The 17,437-nt window shown below is 43.7% G+C and overlaps 1 protein-coding gene across 1 annotated transcript in view; it reads left to right on the forward strand.

Moving 5' to 3' along the window:
• Positions 1-8,430, forward strand: part of ALDH18A1 (aldehyde dehydrogenase 18 family member A1) — a 55,225-nt gene extending 46,795 nt beyond the window's left edge. The window contains exon 19 of the mRNA XM_040624339.1: positions 8,331-8,430. The gene's annotated coding sequence lies outside the window, so the exon portion shown is untranslated. The remainder of the gene's footprint in view (positions 1-8,330) is intronic.
• The last annotated feature ends 9,007 nt before the right edge of the window (positions 8,431-17,437 follow it).

Below are 17,437 nucleotides of genomic sequence, written 5' to 3' on the forward strand. Positions count from 1 at the left end.
CTTCAGAAAGCCATGAAGCTCTCCTGCTCCAGGTACTTTTGGACTCTCGTTTTCCTTCTCTAACTCACAAGTAAGGCTACATCTCTGACTCCGTGTTTCCAGATTCTGTTTCAGTGCAGACAATTAGATGGTAAATAATTCAAGAGAACGGAAACTGGCAAAGTGGTGTGTGATGTCCAAATAGCTATCTTGTTTACCCTCTGGTGTAAACTTCAGGCTCATCTGCAAGTCAGGAGCCCCAGGAGTAGGTAAAATGTGCAAACACAGGAACCTTCCTGTTTTCATTCCCTCCCGTCTTTGAGTATTGTTGAGGGTAGGAAGCAGTTTCCCAGTTTGGTTAACATAAAACAGCATGGTTTTGGCAGGCAGATTTGGATAACTTCTTAGGCAAGTCTGAAGTTCCTCCCACGGTGGGCTGGGTGTCCGGAATCCAGAAGCATCCATCTGTCCTTGGGGTGAGGATTCACGATCCAAAGCTAAGGTCTCAGCACTAGTCACCATCCATGCCCCATTTCTTTCTCTGTGCAGTGAGGGAGATAGCTTTCACTAGGCCCTATGCCTTCCCATCATTAAAGAAGCAGTCTTAGTTAAGACTGTTTGAGTTACAGGTAACACAAACCACCTTTACCTTGCTTAAGAAGAAAAGGATAATGTATTATATGGACCTAGGACGTCTCATAAAGTCAAGGGCAAAAAACATAGAGCTGACCCAGCCTCTCAAGAGACTGGAACTCACTCTGGCAAAAAAGAAATTCGTGGCTCAGATAAGCAAACCACAAGCATGAGTGACTGGAATCAGGGACTCCAATGTTGTCTGGATGCTTCTATGCTTCTCCTTTCTGTGAGGGCTTCGTTTCCTCCTGTTGGAGGTTGGCTTCTTCCATGAGCATGGGACTGAGCCAATGGAAACTTCCAGTGAATAAGTGAAACTTATTTTCACAGCTTTGTCCTACCTTCCACCCACCGCAAAAATAGAAAGGCTCTGGCTCCCTGTTCCAGTGCAGGGGAACTTTGGTTGGTCTACTTGGGCCACCTGTCCTTGCTGTAGTGGAGATGCAGACGAGGGGCTGTGGCATGATCTGGGTTGATTCAGCCACACATACCTGTGGGACCACACATGGCTAAATCTTGAAATAATTTCATAGGACTTCCTCTCTGGATTGGATGTAGCGTAGGTAGCAACGATTCAATGTTCCTGCTAAAACAACTAGAAAAAACTGGGTAAGTTACAGAAATCATATTTTAAAAGACATAAGAGTGTTGTAGCAGCAAGAAGGACTGATGAATTAAAATTCTGGAGAGGAAACTGATGAATTGTTAAACACTGCATCTGAAACTAATGATGCACTATATGTTGGCTAATTGAATTTAAATTAAAAAAAATAAAATTCTGGAGAGAAAGGAGCATTTTCTGAATGAGCTGATAATCTGTAACCATTTTCTTCCCTGGGGGTATTTGCCAAAACTGGATGCAGGCCAAGGATAGAGATTGGCCGAGGAGTAAGGTCTTTACTGGGACAAAATGAAACTGGCAGAACTTTTGTTGGTTGATGTGCTCTGGAGCAGCCTAACACTGGAATCTAGAGTGGCTCTAAGCACATGGCCAGTTTTGCCCCTGGGGGACACTGGCTGAATTCGGAGATGAAGCGGGAGATGCTGGGCGAGAAATATCACCTAGCAGAGGGAAATTTCCCAGACTTGCTGTACGTAGGAAGCAAAGTCCTATTAGAAGGAGGTGGGCTGCATTCAGCATACGATGGGTGTCTCCCTCAAGATATTTGCTAAATTTTGAAACTGTGTGGGGCAAGAGACTAAAGAGCCTGAGCTCCTAAGAACAGAACTGAATCTTCCACAGGCTTTGAGGATTAGAGAGACAGAGACCTTCCAGGCTGTCCATCAAAAGCTTGTGTGGGCTTCTTCCAAGGAACAAGAAAACCCAGGGTTGAAATGGACTAATAAAGCTGTAGTCCAGCCCCCAGGCAGCTGAACCCCTGACTAGATTGGGGTGATCTGTCCCTCACCCCATCTGCTAACAGAAGAAAAAGAGAATCACCCCTGGAGGAAAGTAATATCATCTACAGCATTTATGGTTCTTTTATATAATCATGAGACATGTGAAAAGCAAGGAAATATGGCTAATAATGAAGAGAAAAATCAGACTATGAAAGCAGACCTACAAACAATTCTGATACTGAGTTAGCAGACAAGGATTTTATAACAAGTATTATAAACATGTTAAGAAAATAAAGGAAAAAGACACAATATATGTAATGATAAAGGATTTCAACAGAGAATTAGAATCTATTAAAAAAAATCAAGTAGACATTCTAGAACTGATAAATGTAGTATCTGAAATTAAGAACACGTTAAATGAAATATTTCCATACCTGTTAATTAATACCTACTGGCCCCAGTCTCTTGAGTTTCCTATCCTCCCTGTCCATGGCCATGTGGCCCTCCCTGGGACAACCAGGATTTCCTCATGATCCAGCAACTCCAAAGAGTTCAGTGCTGACCCATCCAGGGGCCTCCAGGACCTGCTTTAACGCTGTTGGCAAATGTCCCTTCTGATTGGTTGGGGTCATACTTTCCCATTGTCAACTATTTTGATGTCATTTCTCAGCACTGCCATTGAAAGTCCCCACCAGAACCAATGATTAAAGTTTGGGAGAAGGAATTCCCCGAAGGAGGCAATACCAGAATAAGAGGAAAAATGGAAGGACATGAAAAGGGATGTTTGTTCACTTATGATACTCACTCAGAAAGCCAGAAGTCTGGAACTGAAGCCTGCTGTCGTTCTGTGTTTCCTCTCCACCATGGCCGAAGAGAATTGGGCAAGCCATGGGAGAAGAGATTGAATGAGGTGTTGAACTAGCTGGAGAAGTTTGCTCTGTTGCTTGGACCCTTGAAGTTGACTGACTGGAAGTTCCCACACCAGTTCTTCTCATATAACAGCCAGGATAGCCATAGTGAGTTGAGTTCCTCAAAGGCAAAAGAATCTCGTGAGGGGGCGTCTGGGTGGTGCAGTCGTTAAGCATCTGCCTTCGGCTCAGGGCGTGATCCTGGCATTGTGGGATCGAGCCCTGCATCGGGCTCCCTGCTTCGCTGGGAGAATGCTTCTTCCTCTCCCACTCCCCCTGTTTGTGTTCCCTCTCTCGCTGGCTGTCTCTCTCTCTGTCAAATAAATAAATAAAATCTTAAAAAAAAAAAAAAAAAAAGAATCTCATGAGGACTAAAAAAAAAACAAAAAAACAAAAACAAAATAGAACCCACAAAATGAAAAGCGCAGAACCTAGTGAGGACTAACTGACTCCCAGAACATAGGTTAAGAGAATAGTTTTTAGAGACAGTTCTAGGTTCAGATCCCACATCTGCCATTAACTGGTTATTTGACCTTGGGCAAGCCACTTTACCTTTCCGGTACATCTCACAAAATTTGTAGCAGACACTGTTGGTTAACTAGCAGTTTCCTCCCTTCTTTGCTGCGAAAGGTCTCATTCTTTTTTTCCAAAGTGTTTCACCTCTTCCCCTCTCAACTTAGGGTGAATCACATTTGGTCTAGGCCCATTGCGGTGATCTTACTCCTGGTCAATGGTTGGATGGCATGTGTGTATGGCCCAGTTCTGGCCATTGAGGTGGGAGGGGTGATCCAGGGGAAGCTTCTTGGAAAGCTTTTCTTGTACTTAAAAAAGAGCTACAAGGAAGAGACCATCCCTCTGCTAAGCCTTGTCATGTTCCACGTGACTCCTAGAAATTCGGCAGCTATTTTGTAGTCACGAGTGGTGCTAGCCTGGAGACCAGAGCCAACAGAGCAAAGAGACAGAAAGAACCTGGGTCCCTGATAAAATCATTGGGCCTCTAAGTTAACCAAGCCTGAAGCTGCCCTTACTAAGGACTTCTTGTTACAAATAAAATAAATAATTTCCTTATATTTAAGCTATTTTGAGCTTGGGGTTTCTCTTATGCAGAGTCAAAAGCATCTTAATGAACCTGATATTGTTTTTGAGGATTAGATTCATAAAATAATTTATGTAAAGCACTTAACACAGTTCCTGATATAAAAAGTGCTAAAAAAAAAAGGTATTATTATTGCTATCATCATTATTTTTTATCATTATTATTTCTATTTCACCTTATTGCTTCAGCTCTGGCTATAAGAGGATAATAAGTCTGGCATTTAAAGATGTGATGATAGGGATGGGGGTGTCAGAGGTAAAGGAATGAATCCGGGTGCTTTGGCCCCTCACCCAATGCTCCTTCTAACAATGGTTTTAATTAAGGGTTTTGTGCATGTGTGTGTGCACACATGTGTTTATGCAGGCAATAGAAACTGACTTGGGCTAGCTCATACTAATAAAAAAAATAATCTTTTCTAAGGCTGTTGAGTGTGTTACCTATTTGAAGGAAGAAATTAACAAAGAAAATCTAGGCAGGAAGGAATTAGGACAACTCCAGACAGCTCAGCATCTAACAGCCATGGACCTCATGCCATTGACGTGACTGCTTCAGAAATGTTTGGCCTCTGCATCTCTCTGTCTGAAGTTCTCAAATGAGAGAGTTTGTGCGAGGAGGTGTCTGCGCCAAGAGTAGTCAGCCGTGGCCTAGGGGCAGGGTCATGCAGATGTGACCATTGAGGAGGGTTACCCTTAGTTATGAGGACCCTCCTAAAACAAGGCAGAACTATGGTGAGCCCAAAATATGCTTCGGGCTGCCACTATCTCTGCAGGTTTCCACCAACTTTAAATGAAAAGCAGCAGCCCCAAGCCAAATTATAAGCATGCTCAGAATTCAGTAATGCCAAAGAGAGTCTGTTTGTCGTGATGCCTTGGAAAGGAAGAGGAAGAACTGGGGCAAGGGACTAGACTGGACCATAGAGTGTAGAGCATCTTGCTATAGGGCATCCAAACACTGACTTGGAATGTCCAAGCCAGAAGGACCAGTACTGCCCTAACATTTGCAAAAGTGCAAATACTGCCCCGTATACCATTACGTCTAAATGTTTAAAAGCTGTAAATCAACCTAAGCCCACTTCCATCCTGTGCTCCAGCCAAGCTTTTCTCTCCCCCCATAGCCCACTCCACTTCTTTGAGATGTGGACGCTAAAGGAACAAGGTTCTCCCTGGGTTGTTCCTGCCATCTGGATGCCTGATTGGTAGTTACCATGGACATGCTGGGGCAGGGCAGGGCAGAAGCTGACCCCAGGACCCTGGGTGATAGCTGGATGCATCCAATCCCAGGATACAGTTAGGGCAGGCAGATTACCCTCCCCCACACCTTACTTTTCCAATTCAAGAGTGCCAGGCAGTTCTAAATACCTCCCAAATCTATGGCAACCCAGCCAAGGAGCAGGGAGTGGGGAAGGGGGAATGCACGGGAGGGTAGTTCCAGAGGAATAAGTTCTGTCTAGACACCCATTTGGGTTGATTTGAGGGGCCAACTTTAAACTGAGGGAGGCAGTCTTTCCTTGATTTCCCAGGGCAGAAGCTGTGATTTTTGTCTCGCATCCCTCCCCTTTGCCCACCCACCAACCCATTGTCAGCCTCGGCCCTCATCCTCTAGCCTGAGGGGACCAGTTGGAGCCACACATGACCTCTCCCCTCCCTGACTCATCGGCCACCTACCTTTCAGAAAACTTCCCTATGCAACCTGAAAAGAGGAAAAAATATTTTGTGTCTCAATGTATGCAATACGTGTGGCAGGGGCTCCTATTTCCCTGGTCCCAGGGCAATGCTAAGGAGGACCTTAGAAATTATCTCCAAAGTTGAGTCTACAGAAACTAAGAACCTACCAAACACCACCAGAGCTGGTCCACAGGGCTCTGGAGCAGACTAGAGGCCCCCACAAAGTCACTGGCCAATGATGGGATAATCAACAAGGACGATAACTGCATCGAACTCAAACTCCTCAAATATATTTAAACCCATGAGTTCATAGTAGTGCTTTAAAAAACCCTCTCATTTGTCCTCTTTTGAAGGATGCTAGAAAATCAGCCTATTATTTTGAAACTTGTAAATAAAGGGAAAGAAGTAGCATTTATTCTGCTATTCTTTTTCCAGCTGTGTGCCAGGATAACAAAACAGTTGATTAGGAGAAGTTTTTCTGTATAGAAATATGCCAGATATAAATACAAAGTTTTTCTTTATGGAAGTAATTGAAGAAGTGAAGCTAAGACATGAAGTTAGCATATCAGCATTTTGCAACTCTTAATGAAATAATGGATCTGTCTATGCGATGATCATCAACACCTGCTAATGCCAGACAAAGAAAATAACAGAGCATGGTGGAAATACAAAAAGCTGCCTATGGAGCATTCTTGACAAAGAAGAAGAAGGAAGAGAGGAAGAAGAACCTGAACTAGATTAAGCCTTTTTTAAAAAACATTTTATTTATTTTGTTTGAGAGGGAGAGAGAGAGAGCACAAGCCAGGGGGAGAGGCAGAGGTGGAGCAGGGAGCCCAACGCGGAGCTTGACCTCAGGACCCTGGGATCACAACCCAAGTCAAAGGCAGACGCTTAACCGACTGAGCCACCCCAGGCACCCTTAGATTAAATCTTTGGACCTAACTACCAGTGTATAGGAAATACAAGGTAAATGTTAAATGACACTTGGAGAGGCAACTAGCAATATCCAGACTTTGGGAAAGTCTGGGACAAGAGACCTGGTCCCCTCAACAAGTAAATCACAAGGAATGTGTGTGTGTGGGTGTGTGGGTGGGTGTGTGTTGGGGGGGTGCATGTGGGGTGACTCTAGATTAAACAAAACTTAATATACATTTCACCCCATTACAATCCTTAGAGCTTAAACAAACCTTAAAAAAATATTTAGGACACAATCAGGGAAATTTGAACACTGAATTGACGTTAGATGATATTTATTTTAGGCATGATGATACCGTATTTACAAAATACTTACCTTTTAGAGTGACACATCGAAATGTTTATGGGTGAAATTATATGATACCTGGCACTTGCATCAAAATAATCTTGTGAGAAGGTTTAGAAGTCACTTGGGTAGGAGCATAGAAAAGCTAGACTGGCCCTGAGGGATGATTCTTGAAGCTGAGTGATGGGTACACGGGAGTTTATCGGGTGTCTCTCTGCATTTGCGTATAATGGAAACTTAATGAGCACTTGAGGTGCTGTGCTGGCAGCTAAGGTCTCTAAGGCAAAGCCATTAAGGTCTCTCCTCTATAGTGTCTTACAGCGTGGTTCCCAGACTCTTACCACCGAGCCCCTCTCTTACTACTCTTTTTTCTGGTGAGCTTCACGTTTGAATGCTTCTGATCACTAAGTAAATGCATTTACTATGCAATAATGTAAAAGTCCTGTATTCTTGGAGTGGTTTGAAATGTTCAAACATTTTTCTTTTAGAGAACCTTAAAGGAAGCCTTGGCTGGGAACCCCAAAGTGGTCTAAGTTTTCAATTTGACAGAGGTGGAACCTGAGGTAGACAGGGAAACCACCAAAGTCCCCATTTGGCAGAGGTGCCATCAGAGCCTCCTTCTTCTAAGCTAAGGCTGTTGCTTTTTCCAGGGCACCACTGTCCGCTGAGCACAGAAGGTGTTTTTGGAGTGTGTCGATGGTCTAGTTAACTGTACTAGAAACAGTCACTACATTAGCCTGTCACCTTGTCTTTTTGAGGCTGAGGTATGTCAGTTCCTTCAACTTTTCCTCATACGTTTTTTACTTGCCACCTTCTGAGACTATTCCAAAACTGACACATTACCAGTTGGTTTAAATTTTCCCTTTATGACAGGTTTCTTAGCACTTACTTTCCACACCCCTTGTCAATTAAGAGTGGAACTAATTAAAAAAGTCAAGCACAAGCATCTCTTGGTGACCCAGCAGCAGATTGGCGAATTTTCCGTCAATCGTGGTAGAAACGACACAAAAACCCGCAGAGCCACCATATATAATAGGAGTAGAATAACTATCAATAGATGCCACATGGTGTAATTTTGCTTAGAATGTCCCCTCCTTTCACCAGTTCCACAGTATGTGCAGGTTGGTTTATTGAGAAATATCGATCAAAGAGTGTTTAGTACTTTATTCTGGATGTTTGTCACAGACGCTTTTACCTCAGCTTCCCAGTGTTAAAGTGTACCTCAGCAATGTTTCGATTGCAACCTCTTCTCTATCAAAAAGGATTTTCCTGTCAAAATGGCAGAACCACATCTCTGTCAAGCTGACAACGTAGAGAGAGCAACCAACCTCAGCTGCCAATGTTCTCACATGCAAGATTGAAATCTTTAAAAGCCCTTTTGGATGGTACTGTGGTCAACTCTTTTCTCTGTTGGGAATTATTTGGTTTCCTTCCTGAATTTCCATCAGGGAGAAAAAGAGGCTTGATCTGCCCACAGCGAAAACAAGCAGTGGCTTTCACAGCAACTGATTGGAATGGAAAACCAGGATCAGATCCACCTCCAAAAAGCTTTCACGTGAAAAGGGATGAAGTTTCTGTTATCGGCTCCAATTCAAGAAGGTCCAAAGGCTTCTTGAAAATCCAGAATTGGTTATTTAAATTAATAAAAGAAGAAACGAGAACTATAACAAGAGCCAAGTTTTGTCATTGCTACCCTCGAGGGTCCAGTGGCGTCTTCAAATCGCAGTATCACCCTTAGTTTGAGAGCAGAGTGTGAAGAATACTATCAGTGCCTCAGGACAGGATGCTGCATCATCCCCCAGCCTACCCACTTGGCCTCAGTTCTTTCTTCTGGTATTCCTGGGCTACCTCCCAAGCCAACCTACTTACCACCCTACTTCCCTGGTTTTCAGTGCCCCACTTCCAACCTAGACACTCAAGCCTAGTAACCACAATGACATATCACGTAAGCCTAGCAAACTAGATGTAGAAGAGAGCTCTCCCCCCCATTGGATAAAGGCTATTTAGCACAAAGCCTGGTGAGGGGATCATAATTAATAGCATAATATTAGAGGCATTTCCGTTAAAGTCACAAACAAGACAAAAAACTATCACCGTAGTGTACTAAATTAGTGGTCAAGAAAAGGAACGGGAAGCATATGCACAGGGGAGGGGAAAGAGAGCTTCCTATTTCTCCTCTGCCCTCACTGCTGCTGGCTCCTCATTCGACCTTGATTTCTACCACTCAGTCTGTGGCAAGGAGCAAATGGAAAATGCCTGTAGCTTCAGATGACTATGTGGTGAGAGAGGTAGCATGTACTGATCTTATTGCCACCAGGTTGATCATTTCTTCTTGGTTCTCTGGAGTCCAGGGAGGAGGCAGAATAGAAAATGGGAAAAGAGAGAGAGAGAAATTTCTGGTTAGAGTTTCCATGACATAAAGAAAGATGGTGGGGGGGAACCAGAAACAGCAAGAAAGAATTAAGTGAGCGAGAAGGACAAGTAAGGAGGAAAAGGAGGATGGACATGGGGTGGATGGATATGCACAAGCAGCAAGGAGCAGGAGTAGAGTCCAGAAGTGGGGAGCGAGGAGGAGGAAATAAGAGAAATAATAACCAGAAAAGCATCCGGATGCAGCACCTAGAAGCCTCATCGTGACTGAAGGGGTGCAGAGGTGTCCGAAATGGAGCTGGGTTCAGAAGAGGATTTGACCGGGAAATAGGAGAGCTCTTGGATCAGAGGTAAAATCTGAGGAAGCTTCCAGGCCTGAAAGATGTTCCAGGTGTTCTGCTAAGTGGTTTATATCTGTTGTCTTATTTAATTTAACCCTCACACCAACCCTGTTATGTAGGTGCTCTTATTCTTCCCATTGTACAGATGAAGAAACTGGGGTTTAGAAAAACTAAGTATTTTGCCCAAGATCAGTCATTTAACAATAAGTGGATCTGGAATTCAAACCTAGGTCTGCTGATTCTGGAGCCTTGGCTAGGTAATCTCTAGTTTCAAATTCTTCTCTGGCTTGACCCAGTTTGCCTTCCAAGATTGGGTATACACCCATTCAGCATGGTATGGGACAGATGGCTATGCATTGTCTAGCTAGGTAAAAAGAATTTTCTGACTAGTGAAATTATGGATGCCAATACTCTAAAATCCATGTCATCTGAGGAACTTTTGGAGGATCTCTGTTAATTAGTCTAGAGGTGAGAAAGGTGGGACGTTGGACATTTGAGGGACCGTCATGGCAGAGGCAATGATTTCCCAAGTTGTTCCAGAGAGGGGACCAGTTGGTGTGACAAGGAAGCAGATTACAGTTCCGTCTTGGGACAGGCTTTCCATTAAGGTTTTGGGATGGAAGTGGGATGAGCTCCTTTATGCTGTAAAAGATCCCCATTCCCCAAGGTCCCATCATTCATTCATCCATTTATAAAAATTTTTGTAGGGATCCACAACGTGTCATCTCTGTTCTAGGGATTGGTGTATAAAAAGCAACAAAACAAACGTACTCACTACACTCCTAGAGATTTCATTTTAGTGGGGAAAACAGACAACAAACAAGTAGAGAGAGACAAATAGTTATATAAACTACTTATAAAGCATGATGTGTGTTCTGAAGGAAATGAACAAGGGCCTGAGAGAGGAACTAGGGAGGGAACTGGAATGGACCCAGTCGGCGCTGTCAAGGGTCCCTGTCAGGCTTCCTTTGTGCCAGTCTCCCAGCTTCTATGCACTTTTGCTAAAATGACCAGTTCTTGCAACTTAGTTCCAAAGATAGCCCGTGGGTCCCTGGAGCTCTTGGTCCACATGCACAGAGAGCTCCTCCTAACCTTCCCTGGCCCAGGACTCAGCTAGCAGAGTATGAAAGCCTAGTCCTCATCTGCAGCAGGAACAAAGTTCTGGATGCAGTGCAGGCTTCTAGGCATCTCCTTTGCTTGGTGTCTTGTGCTTCCCTGTTCAGCTCCCTCCACTCCCTTACTGGCTCCTCCCGGAGCATTTTTTAATGAGAACATTTGCTCATGAGCCCTTGTCTCAGGGACTGCTTCTGGGGAACTCGACCTAAGGTGGGGAGAGAGTCACAATCGGATTTACACTTTTAAAAGGTCCCCTGTTTCCCGGCGGAGAAGAGACTGGGGAGTTGGAAGTGTGGGCAGAAGGGGGCCAGTGGGGCTGGTAGTCTAGGCAAGGACTGGAGGAGGCTTGCTCGAGGAGCATGGCAATGGTAATAGGGAAGAGGACAGATCCAAGATCAGTTTTGAAGATGCAAGCGACAAGGTTTGCTTGGAAATGACTGAGAGAAAGGGGGGAATCCAAAGTGTCTCCTAGGGACATGTAGGGATATTATGGCTAGAAATTCCCTCATCGAGTGGGAAGTAGAATCAGGTGACTCCAAAGGCCATGTGTCCATTTGAAAATATATCTGTAAAGGCCAGATTTAGCATCGAAAGATAGCAGCTGAGGATGGCTGCACCTGAAAGTAAACATAAAAACACAGGGGACGCACATAACTGGCATGTAGCTTGCAAAAATCATCAAAGCCCCCCAAATTCCTTTTGAGTCATCTAGTAGGAGGTTTCCACTTCCCTGCTCCTGTGGTCCCCTAGCACTTGAATCCAGACCATACCTGGCCCTTATGAAGTGTGCTAGGCCTTTGTCTAGGAGGAAAGTGTTTGAGGGCCTTCTGGCTTGGCTCTCTCATGCTCTTTCTGACTGATCACCTTGCTTTTTAAAGAACAGATGCTAAGCTGTTATTGTCATTCCTCTGATTTACTGAGCACTTGCTAAGCGCCAGGCAGTTTGCTTAGTCCTTTGCATGTATCACCTCATCTCCCAGCTTTTCCAGGCCGGGCTCCTGAAGCTCCTTTGGAGGCTGAAGCCATCATGACTTAGCCACTTGTCCAGAACAGAATAGTCTGAAAGCGGCTAAGTTGGGGTTGGAACCAGAAGTCCCATACCGGACTCCAAGTTCTCAACCCATATGAATGAACCAACAGAAGAAAAGTTGGAGCCTGAGCACTCCCTCTGCCTACACAAAACTGCAGTCACTCCCTGCCGTTGAGCCCCAGAGCGGCAGGGCTGGTTCTCACCCCCACCCACCAGAGCCTCTCTGCAGACAGACACACCCACTGCCCTCTGTTCCCACCCAAGCCCAGCCACCCAGTTCCTCTGGGCACCCGTCTAGCTCTGCTCTACAAAACAGGGCTCCCTGATCCCATTCTTAGGTTCCTAGTAAACAATGCAAGCTCTTGAAGAAGTTTGCCCCCTCTGTGGTTTAGGAATTTCCTTAGAGATGACCCCAGAATAACTTGATTAGGGGCACTTCAGATCCATTCAACCCATGCTCCCCAAGTACTTGCTATGTGCTAGACTGTGCAGTGAGAGGAGAAAAACTGGTAAACATTGTTTTTGACTGCAGGGAACTCAAAGTTAATGTCAAGCACATTTCCAGGTGACACTTATCTAGAAGGCTGATTATTCCCAATTCTCTGGAGAGACTTTAAGGGACTTTTCCAGTTTGAGGGGCTCTCTAAGGCCAGAAATGCTTCCTGCCACAGTTAAGGATTGGTTAACTCAGTGCTGGCATACCAGGAAATATTCCTGAAGGCTTTAAAAATAATTCTGAATCAACATGGATTCCATAATATATTGTTTGGATACTATGATGCCATTTACATGAAAAAAAGATACATGGTGTTCCTGGCTAATAGTGATTATCACAAAATAGTGAAATTCCTGGTGGTTTTTGTTTTCTTCATTATGGTTGGTTTTAAATGTTTGATCTAAAAATAATTCATTCAGAACCCTATCTGTAAAGGCTATACATACTGTATGATTCCAAATCTGTGGCATTCTGGAAAAGACGGAACTATGGGGAAAAGATCAGCTGTTGCCAGGGCTTTGGGTGGAGAGAGGGAGGAGTGAGGAATGACTAGGTAGGTGGAACACAAGAATTTTAGGGCAGCGAAACTATACTGGATGATATAATAATGATAGATACGTGTCACTATACATTTGTTAAAACCTATAAAATACACAACACAACGAATGACCCCTTATACATAAGGGGACTGGAGTTAATAACGTACCAGTACTGGTTCAGCTGTAACAAAGGCACCACACTCAGACAAGATGTTCCTAATAGGAGGGGTCTGTGTGCGTTTTGGGAGAGGGGTGAGAATGTGTAGGAGAATATACTTTCTGCTTGACTTTCCTGTAAACCTAAACCTGCTCTAACAAAGTCTGTTAATTCAAAAAGTAATAACCTATTCTATACATGCAGAAAAATACAGGGACTATAATGAGCACACATTTATTCGCCACATAGATTTAATGTCTTAAGACTTTGCCATATTTGTTTTAGATCATTTTTCAAAGAAATAACAAATTATAGAATCAAAGCCTCTTTACATCTGTCCCTAATTTCAACCTCTAACCTCCCTCCCTAGAGAAAATTCCTTCCATTTATTTTTCTATACATTTATATGTCTGTCAACATTAACAATATATAATATTAACAATATATAATATTTTTTGAAAATTATACAATACATATAATTATATAACTAAATTTAATATATAATATTATTTTTGAAAATTACCTCTTTATTAATCTTCTATTAAGAATTATTTATATACAAAGCTCTAGGTTATCCATTTTAACTGCTGTATACCATTCCATCATATGAACCTATCACAGTAAAGTTTTAACATAATACTTGGGAACATATCTTAATGCTATAGGAGAGTACTCATGATATTAAGTGAGAAAAACAAGATTTAAAACATTTATAGTCTAACACAAAACACGTGCGTACAAAATAAAATGCTGCAATGACAAATACATTGTGGGATTATGGATAATTTTTCATTTTCCTAAACCTTATACAGTGAATAAACGTTGATTTCATAATTTTTTACGAAATAAGGCTAAGAACATGCTGTATTACTGAAACAGGAATGTGAGCTGTGTGTCCCGTGGAATCATTACCTCCCTCCCACCTCTGCTGGCCGAGCCCCTGGTCGTCCGTAAACATCTCTGCCCTGTTTTCATCCATTCATCTCACAGGGCAGCAGCTGGCCCAGCAGCCCCCATCCCAATAGCCCTATCTTCCTGGTCTCCGCAGCACATTTGGTGGGTTTTTGGTGCCTGATAACCGCAATGCAATTAGAGGATTGGCTATAATTATGCCTGCAGTGATATTATAGGATTGGATATAAATATACTTGCTACGTGTGAGGAGAGTTTATTTCTGTTCACAGTTTACCATCTGGCTGCAGCACACCCTTTCCTAGCCGGGAGGGGAAAGAGCACTATTCAAGCCAGAGGTGACACAGGAGTCCGACTGGAGGCTTTATGTAAGCAGATTCTGAGAACTCCTCTCCACGTGTGTGGTGGGAGTCGTAGTGTCAGGAATGATGGGAGGGAGGCAGCAGGTTTGTACCAGTCTATCTTGCGCTTTCTCTGCTCGGAACCTGGAATGGAGCTCAGGCAGACCAGTGCAGACCTTCCTAAATCACAGTACTCCCTGTGGGTTTGCAGCCCCTCTCCTCGAAGAGGTAGCCACGTGTCCGTCTTCTGTCTCCACTACCCTCTCCAGCTCAAGTCCCATGTTTCCACCTGCCTACTGGATAGTTCTATCTTCCTGTCCTACTGTATCATCAAACTACATTCAGAATTTATTTCATCGATGCCCAAGTTGGTGTTTCTTCTGATTTCTCCATTTCTCTTCATGGTCACACGATGACCCTCATCATCTAGGGGATCATCTTTGGTTGCTCTCTGCCTCTACCAGACAGGCACTTGTGTCCCAGCGGACAGCAAGTCTTGCCACATCTTCCTTTACGAGTTTGGTGCCTAGATCTAGCACAGTTTCTGGCTCTCGGTGATTAATATTTGTCGAATGAATGAATGAGTCAATGAAGTGTCTCTTTCTCTCCATGCCCGTGGTCACCTCCCTAGTTCTCATTCTTATCACTTCAGAGCTGGATTGTTACAGTCACTCCTCAACTGGGTGTCCTGCCTCTGGCCTTCCTTGGCGCTAACTCATCCCACCGCTGCCCCAGACAGGGTATTCATCATGCCACCTCTCACACCACTCCCTTGTTTAAGGACCTTCAGTGACTCCTCACTGGCTACCAGGTAAAATTGGAAATCACGAGCTTGGCTTTCAAGGCCACTGCGCTCTAGCCCTGATGCCTAAAACTGCCCACGTTCCTAGACCCTCAGTTCTCTTCTCACACATCTTGTACCTGACAATGTCTGGGGTGATCCTCAGGCCACTCCCTTGGCCTGGACGGACATTCCCATTTTTACCTGTTCTCCAGAGGAGGTAATATCTAAGCGAAGACCAGAAGCACGATTAGGAAGAAGTAGAACCATCATTCCCTTATTTAACAGAAACTGAATTTCCCCTCTGCTGGGCACCAGGGCTGGCATATATTGCTCCAGCCCTTGCTCTCAAGGAGAGAGTCAGCTACTTCAGATTATCCACAGATTCTCCGGGACCCTGGAATGGCCTCACCCTGAGACTCCTCGGTCAAACTGCGTTTGGGGTGTTAACCTGTGCCCTCGGTTTTCTGGCCACCTTTGGGTTTAACCTGCTGACCCTGCAGGGGAAATGGGCCATTGTTTTGTTGGCTTGAAGCTAGCTGACTGGTGAGGCCTATTGGACTCAGCTCCTTATCTGGACCCCCATTCCTGCAGGACACCCCTGCTCTGGGATCAGACTTTGTGTTACCTATTTCCTTCCCCACTTCCCTGACCCCAGCCATTCCAGTCAGTCCTCCCAAGGACTAAGTGGGCTTCCAAACAAATAGGGCAGCGGTGGGGGCCCCACCTTCCCAAGCAACATCATGACACTGTGGAGAAGGCCTTTATAGAATAAGCAATTCCAATATATTACAGTTTTTTTGAAGGATGTTCTAGAACCGATATGTGTTACATGGTTTTATTTTTTTAGTAATTCTGCATGGAGAGAAATTGGGCAAGTTATACATAAAATATAATAGAGACGATTTAAATTCTTTATTTTTGCTCATCAATAGTTTCTAAATTTTTCATAATGATCGTATCTCACCAGTAGAATATTTAAGGGAAAATAAACTGGGTGACACAAAAAAGGGGTAGGATCTTAAAAACATCACTCTATATTTTGTGTTGTATAAATGTGAATTACTAACACAATACTTTTGTGATTTGCTCTCTTGGAAAGTTTATAATTATGTTCCTTGCTAATTGCATCACCTGTTAGAGGGGTGGTTGAGAAACACAGAGGTGAGTGTTTGCTCACAAAACTGAAAGCCCCGACTTCTCATGTTGGCTGCCTAGGCCTCTCTGTCACAGCCACCAGATCTTGGCATTTATCAACCCCCTGGGCACATGAAACCCTGGGTGAGGGAGTTCTCCGGGCCTGGCCTACAGAAGCTTAGACAAGAATTGTCACAGAAGCATCAAAACAATAGAATGTGATGTCGTGGGCATCCCAGGGGGAAATAACACTAGGTTGAAATGCACTTTTGCATCATTGATTTTTCCCTGCTGATTGAGCCCTGTTGATCTCATTTGGCAGATCAGCCTCAAAGTGCATGAACTATTTGAGCCTCATTAGTTTCCAATAGATTGATTTTGCTAGGATTGCGAATTGGCCATCTTGAATTGCAGGCTGCAGAAGCCCGCTCTGGCTCAGCCTCGGGGGCAGAGGCACACGAAACAGCAGCAGTGGCTGTGGGCTCCACCACCAGAGAAAGAGACTAGAGAGCCAGTCTGAGGCCACAAAAGCAGTGATGCCTTAAATTTTTCTCTGCAACCAGGCAGGATAAAATATGAAGCTATAAGAAAGCCAACAAGGGTCATGTCTGCTCTTTTTTCTTTCTCGCTCGTGTATCCTCCTTGACATTTCCCTCCCCAAATGTCTCTCTCTCTCTCTGTGTCGCCTCAGCACCCCCTTCAAAGGTAAGAAGAATAAAGATAGCATTTTAAAAAGAAAAACATAAAATATATTTGAAGACTAGTTTATAAAACAATGAATGCTGAACTACTTACAATATGATGATCAGAGAGAAAAGCAGAATATAAAATACAAAATATTAAATATACTAAAACTGCACGTACAACATGACATTGCTTCATAAAAGGAATACAGAGAAGAAGAAGATTAAAAGGAAAAAGGCCATATGGGGTTAGTGGTAGCTTCAGGCAGTAGGGATATGGATGATTTTCATTTTTTTCCTTTAAGCTTTTCTGTATTTTCAACATTGTCTGAAATGATTAGTACTATATGTATCCATGGCAAAATCTTACAGAAATATGTAAAGTAGTGATACACACATCAATAGGGTGGCCCACGCCTTTCATTCAGCAAGGCGTATTGGCCTCTGCCAGTTAAAATAACAAACCTAACTCAAGTTAGTCCAGCCATTCCTCAAAAAGGTAAACATAGAGTTAACCTCATGGCCCAGCAATTCCACTTCTAGGTATATACCCAAGAGAACTGAAAACATATGCCCCCACAAAAAAGTGTTCATAATGGCGTTATTCATAATAAACAAAAAGTGGAAACAACCCAAATGTCTATCAACTGAT

Source organism: Ursus maritimus, unplaced genomic scaffold (genome assembly GCF_017311325.1).
Source record: "Ursus maritimus isolate PB19 unplaced genomic scaffold, ASM1731132v1 scaffold_7, whole genome shotgun sequence".
Classification (NCBI taxonomy): Eukaryota; Metazoa; Chordata; class Mammalia; order Carnivora; family Ursidae; genus Ursus; species Ursus maritimus.